This window comes from Humulus lupulus, chromosome 3, assembly GCF_963169125.1.
Source record: "Humulus lupulus chromosome 3, drHumLupu1.1, whole genome shotgun sequence".
In the NCBI taxonomy this organism is placed as follows: Eukaryota; Viridiplantae; Streptophyta; class Magnoliopsida; order Rosales; family Cannabaceae; genus Humulus; species Humulus lupulus.
In genome coordinates this window covers 31,524,564-31,531,274 of record NC_084795.1, presented here as the reverse complement: position 1 = coordinate 31,531,274, position 6,711 = coordinate 31,524,564, and positions in this window count along the sequence as shown.

Sequence of the window (6,711 nt, the reverse complement as noted above, 5' to 3'; positions counted from 1 at the left end):
TATTAACTTCATCAACTTTTCATTCTATTAATTTTATTAATCAATTCTAATTTCTTTCTTCCTATTTTAATAGCAGGTTAACAAAAATCAATTTCTATTCTTTTTCAAGATATAAGATCTCAACCTATATGTAAGTTTTCTACATCTCTGTGATAAACTTAAACATATAGCGGGCATTAAGTATAGAAATATAATTGCTACATAAGCCATACACTTACTTTCATCCAATATGTAACATATGTCTATATAACGACAACATATTCAATTCTCATATTTTGAATTATGAATCAAAATGATAAATCAAGCAAATATTGATAGGATATTTACAAGTATTAAGCGAACATTATATAGAATAAAATAAATAAGAAGAATTAATAGAACATTGTAATAACATTAAATATAAATCCAAGCGACTACATTAACCCCTAGATAAATGTGTTTAGTTCATATCAAACATGACTAAAACAACAAAACAATTATTCTGAAACATAAAATTTAAAGACTTGAAGAATAAATAAAAATATGAAAGTGCAAAAAGAATTGTCTCAGAATCAAATTTAATCTGTAAATTCGTAATTAAAATCTGACATAAACCTAATTAAAACCTAATGTATGAATTTATACTAAAAAAAAACAATTTCCTCTTTTTTTTAAAGGCGGGCTGCGACTTGGCCTTTCCTAGGTCGCGACCTATGTCCTTTTTTAGCCCTTCACCATTTGGTAAAAATCTACAGCCGTCGCGGCTCTCTAATTCCAGGTCACGACCCTCCTATCCATGATCCTCCTGGAATTGCCTCTATTTCTTCTAGCATCGCGACTCTCTTGACCAAGTCGCGGCTCTAATTCCTTTCAGCAAACCTTCAGCCTCTGACTTTGCTAAAGTCGCGGCCCTTAACACCATGCCGCGACTTCAATTCTATTTTTTTCTTCAGATTTTAACCTTTTGACATTCTTCCTTCATCAAAAACTTATTATAACTAATCCTTAACACCAATTTGAGTCGAAAAACAACCAAAAGCTCCATTTCCCCCACCATTTCCTTTTCTTTTCGCGTTTAGCTCATAACAACAAAGACAAACACAAGCGTAATCTTGCACAAAACAAACATAAAGACTCAAGATTACCACAAAAATACATTCTAAAACAACAATAAAATGGAGTTATCAAACTCCCCCAAACTTACTGTTTACTCGCCCTCGAGTAAAGAACACAACAATAAACAGACTCAACTAAAACCTAAACAACAAACACACTTGAATCAAGCCGAGAACAATAATTCATGCCTCAAGCTATGATCACTAACACACTTATATAGTCTTCAGGAAAATCAACTTACAATCCAGAATTTCAGTAAAAACATTCTTCTAGTTCACTTAAGTCCAAACAAAATAAAAGCTCTCAAAATCATGATTAATAAATAAAATGTATTCAAATCAATTCATGCTCACCAATTTTTTTTTCATTAATATCAATTAATATCATTATCCCATAAGCTTTCTATACTTACTAATCTCCACTAATGTAGAAAACACATGCTCAAAAATCAATAGGACTTTAATTGAATGGCTTAGGTAAAGGTAGATGAAAAAGTCATTTAAGCTAAAGTAGACCATAAGCACACAACCAAAGAAACCAATCTTGTTTCAAATTACGAAGCCCAAAAAACAATCCCAAATTTCCCAATATTTCTTATTTTGAGAGAGAATTCATAAACTGATTTTTTTTTCTTTTTGTTTTTCTAATGATACTACACTCCCCCAAACTTATTTCTTTGTATTTTCAACTGGAGTGTAGTTCATATTCAATATACTTTTTTTGTTTTTTTATTTTGCTTTATTTTTTCTCTCAATTTTTCTTCTTCTATTGACACAAATTTCTACATATAAATCCCCATTACAAACCATCCCCCAATCACTTTTCATATGCTCATCGTATATCAAAGAGAAGGAAAAATAACAAAGTTTCAAATAAGCTCAAAATAAGTGTCAAACAAAAAGAATTAAATTAGGCTCAAAATTGGATAACTAGGGATTTAATAAATAAAAGTTTGCTTGAAAGGCTCAAATGTTTCAAAGAATTTCCTAAATCATCTTCCTAAACATGCATCATCTAGGTTTTCGTCTCAAATAGCAAGCAAACAAGTTCTAGAATAACAACATTTTCATAAAAAAAAATCAACATTCAAAATTCAGCAAGCATAAAAATTGTTCAATCACACAAAATTTATTAAAAATCATGATTAAGCTCTCAATTATTTTAGTGGAATCATGTAAACATGGTAAGAAATATTCAACCAAGCACACAAATTTTTATAGCTTAATTCCCATTCAATTTATACATCATATTATCAGTGGCTAATCATTGTCAACTTGATTCAACTAACACCCTAAACAACCTAGAAAAAACATAACAAACACAAATCAACATGACTAACAAAATAACATAATATATACAAAATAATAAATCCCTTCCCCCAAACTTAACCTAAACATTGTCCCCAATATTTTAATAAAAGCTAAAGAAAAGAAACTTACCTGAAATCTTAGACTACTTAAAATGATACGGATTTAGATGGTGAATCGAAAATAGGGAGAGAAAATCTTTGGGTTATCCCATAGTTCATTCTGCCTGAGCCCGAAGTAGCACTACAACTCAAATTAGTCTCATATTTAATAGAAATTAAAATCAAAGAAAAACAAATACTCAAAATACTTAAATTAAAGTGTTCATAATCCAAAACTTAAATAAAACTAATAAACAAAATGCAAATAAAATCTTGGAATGCCTCCAAACGCGTTGTCGTTAACGTCATTTAACCGGACACTTGTTTTCTTTCATATTCAACTTGTATCAAGTCCTTCCCTCACCTCCTTGAGAGTCATAGTGTCATGAGTTGGTGCTCGTTTCTTGTTGTTATAGATTGGTGGAACTTTACCCCGCTCATGTAACATTCGAATCCTTTCACTATAGAACCCATTTAAACAATGACATACTTTTTACATTCCACTACAAGCCATGGATTTTTTCTTAGAGACTTCCAAATTGTTCTCTCATCGTTTTACCATGTCAACTCTACAGCAAGTTGGAATTTCCATTGCTTCAAAAAAATATTAAATATTACCTCCTCTTTTTGCACTCGCGGCTTTAACTCACCCTTTTGTACATCGATCAAAGCCCTACCAATAGCCAAGAATGGCCTTCCAAGTATTATTGGAATATTTTCATCTTCCTCCATATCTAGAATAATAAAATCCGCAGGAAAGATGAATTTATCCACTTTCACCAATACATTCTCAATCACTCCACGAGGATGTTTGACTGATCTATCTGCCATCTGCAAAGACACGGTTGTAGGTCGAGCTTCTTCAAAATTCAACTTTCGAAAGATTGATAGATGCATTAAATTCACACTGGCCCCTAAATCACATAAATCCTTTGTCACTGCTAAGCCCTCTATAGAACGTGGTATATTGAAAATACTAGGATCTTTAAGCTTGGGAGGTAGTTTCTTTTGAAGTATCGCATTACACTCCTTAGTAAGTGCCACTTTCTCATAGTCCCCCAGCTTCCTTTTTATGGATTCTCAAAATTCAACACCGGTAAAGAACCCACATCTCATGCCTAAGGTCCCTGGAAGGTCCAAAGCAACCATGTTTGATGTCCATTTGAACCCTCAAATTAGTACTCAAAATGACCCTGCTCAAATTGACCACTCCACCTTGGACACTAGTAGAGAGCCCAAGCGTCTCGCGCACAGCGCCCCTCGCGCCTCGCGCGCACAGCGCCCCGTGCACCTCGCAACACCACCAGGAGACAAGCGTCTCACAGTCCCCAAGATGCCACACGCAACAGTCACGCCGTGGTCCTCGTGGTGGCCTCCTCTCACACACCAGCCTCGTCCTTGGGGGTGTCCATGTGGTGAACATGGAGCATGAAAAGTTAGAATACGGATGGCACGGTGTCCACGCCAGGCAGGTAGTGGCAGTACGAAAATGGTACATGGCCAGGACTCCCTTAGCACGCTTATGAGGTCAGTACCCGACAAGTAGTGGGGCCATAATATGGTACCAAGACAAGAGCACTTTTGTAGGCCCCTGGCATGTACTAGAGAAGACCACCACTCTTCCAACACCACTACCATCCGTACTGCTATCCCGACAGTGTACTTATGTACTATTTTGTCCTGAGGTACCACTATGTACAAAGGAGCCATTAGAGCTCCAATATAAATAGATGATCACCCCTCCAGAAAGGGGGTTGGAAAATTCGTTGTATGCAGAGGCTATTAAGCAATAAACATTTTTCACTCCATTGTTCATCTATGTTTATCCGTCCATAAGTTCATTCTAAGTTTTTATCTAAACATCGTCACATTCACCTTTGAGTTTTCCGACCTAATTTCGTTTACGAGATTTCATCGTCAATAGTTTGGCGCCGTCTGTGGAAATAACAAGCATCAGGCCAACGTTCTTTCATCACTACCAACAAAGAAAAATGCTAAGATGTTCAAAACGCCTACGGAAAATGCAAGATGATGAAGTTTGCGGGGATGGAGTAGAGTGGAGGCCGTCCAAGAAAGACCCCCTCCTCCTAAGCATGGAGGTAGAACGAAGGAACCTCTTCCCCCCGGGGGGGGGGGGGGGAGAGGGAAGCATCGTCCCCAGCTATCCAGCCCAGCGGAGGTCATTCAGAGCCACTAGTGTATCCACTTAACCGTCCCCCGTTGACACCGCGCTCAGGCCACTAGGACCCCGGTCCCTCGACGCACTGGCCAGGCAAGGGTCCCGGGGTACGCTCGGTAAGTTCCAGCTTAAGGACTCGCTTCTACAAGGATGAGATTCGCGAGTTGCATAAAATGACTTGAAGGCTGGAAACCACAATGGAGAACATGCAGGAGGTTTTAAACGACCTACTACAAGGGAAGTCAAGCATACCCCTCCCTAAGCGTAAAGGGAAGGAACATGAAAAAGGGGAAAGCACTGTCCCCATAGACGATGGGGGAACCCAACTTTCCACCAGTAAAACCCCCCGGACAAAGTACCTGGGGGGACCTAGGCCAGCGAAACGTCCCCAGGAGCAAAGGCGGAGGGATGGTGATGGTCGTAAGAACGAGGCTGAAATCCCCTCAAAGGAGGCACCCCCTGGCCTAAGAAAAGAGCTCCATGGGGAGAGGTCAGAAGTAAGAAATGCACCCCCTGCGGTTCCCCCAAGGGACACAACCAAGGCAAGGAATCAGCCCGAGAACCTGCAAAACTCCTTATGCAAAAAGAGGAGGGGACTAGACACCAAAATGCGAAGCCCTCGAGGAAAGATCACCACTGCATTTGGGGGGCACATGGATGACGAAGAATTCGTCCGCGATTCACCCTTCACAAGGGAGATTCAGGCTGAGCAAATTCCCACTGGCTTCAGAGAGCCTCGCATGACTCCGTACGAGGATACTACAGACCCAAAATATCACTTAGACTCCTTCAATAACTTGATGAGGTTAAGAGGGGTCAACAACAGGGCAGAGTGTCATTGCTTTGTCGTTACGCTTAAATGAGCGGCGTACAAGTGGTTCAAGAGGTTAAGGCCAGGAACAATAGAGTCATGGCAACAATTCTCTGATGAATTTCTTTAGCAACACCATGCAGCCTGTGATTACATCATGCCAACTACCAGCCTCGCTAACATAAAACAAGGCGGGAATGAAAGTCTGAAGGACTACATCCATAGGTTCAGTATAGAAGCAACAAAGGTGGGAGGTTTAACCAAAGCGGAGCACAAGATGGCTATTACAGCCGGAGTTCATCCAGGAAGCAAGTTGTGGGGTAACATGGTCAAAAGAGAAGTTACGAATTTGGATGACTTCGAGAGAGAGCACAAAAGTACATACGTGTGGAAGAGGGCCATAAGAACTTCTATGTTGAAGAAAGCGAACCTTCCTCCAGTTGCCCTACTACCAATACGCTGAAGATTCCATATAGAAGGGGGCGTCGTGCTAAAGGGGTCGCTGACCAAGTTTGAGATTGAACGAAGATCATCTAGCCATGAAAGTCCCGACCCAAGGGAAGATCACCTCAAAAATTGCAAAAAGGGTCTCAAAAGTAGACGCTTGCAAAAAGGGTCTCCAAAGTAGACACTTGGAAAAAGGGTCTCCAAAGTAGACGCTTGAAAAAAGGTTCTCCAAATTAGACGCTTGAGAAAAGGGTCTCAAAAGTAGACGCTAGCAAAAAGGGTCTCCAAAGTAGACGCTTGCAAAAATGGTCTGAAAAGTAGACGCTAGCAAAAAGGGTCTCAAAGTAGACGCTTCCAAAAAGGGTCTCAATGAAGACGCTTGCAAAAAGGGTCTCAAAGAAGATGCTTGCAAAAATAGTACTATGCCTAATGACGAGAAGGATGCTTCTCGCAAGAAATAATAAGCACGCGCAAAAATATATAACAGGATAACTAGAACCCAAGGGGTCAATATATCCTTATAGATACGATCAAGGTGCACCAAAGAGAGACCTATCGAACCCCCTTTCACGTGGGCTCCAAAGGACCTCCAGCATGATAAATAAAAAACAAAAGGAAGAGTCTACAAGAAAGCCTTAAGGCCTCTCTATAGAATGGGGGGCAAGTGTGGATACCAAAAATCCACCATAAAAAAAATAAAAAATCTCCAGTACATGGTTAAAATACAAGACTAAAGGTCACTTAGTCACATTATCAGGCTCAGACCTGTAA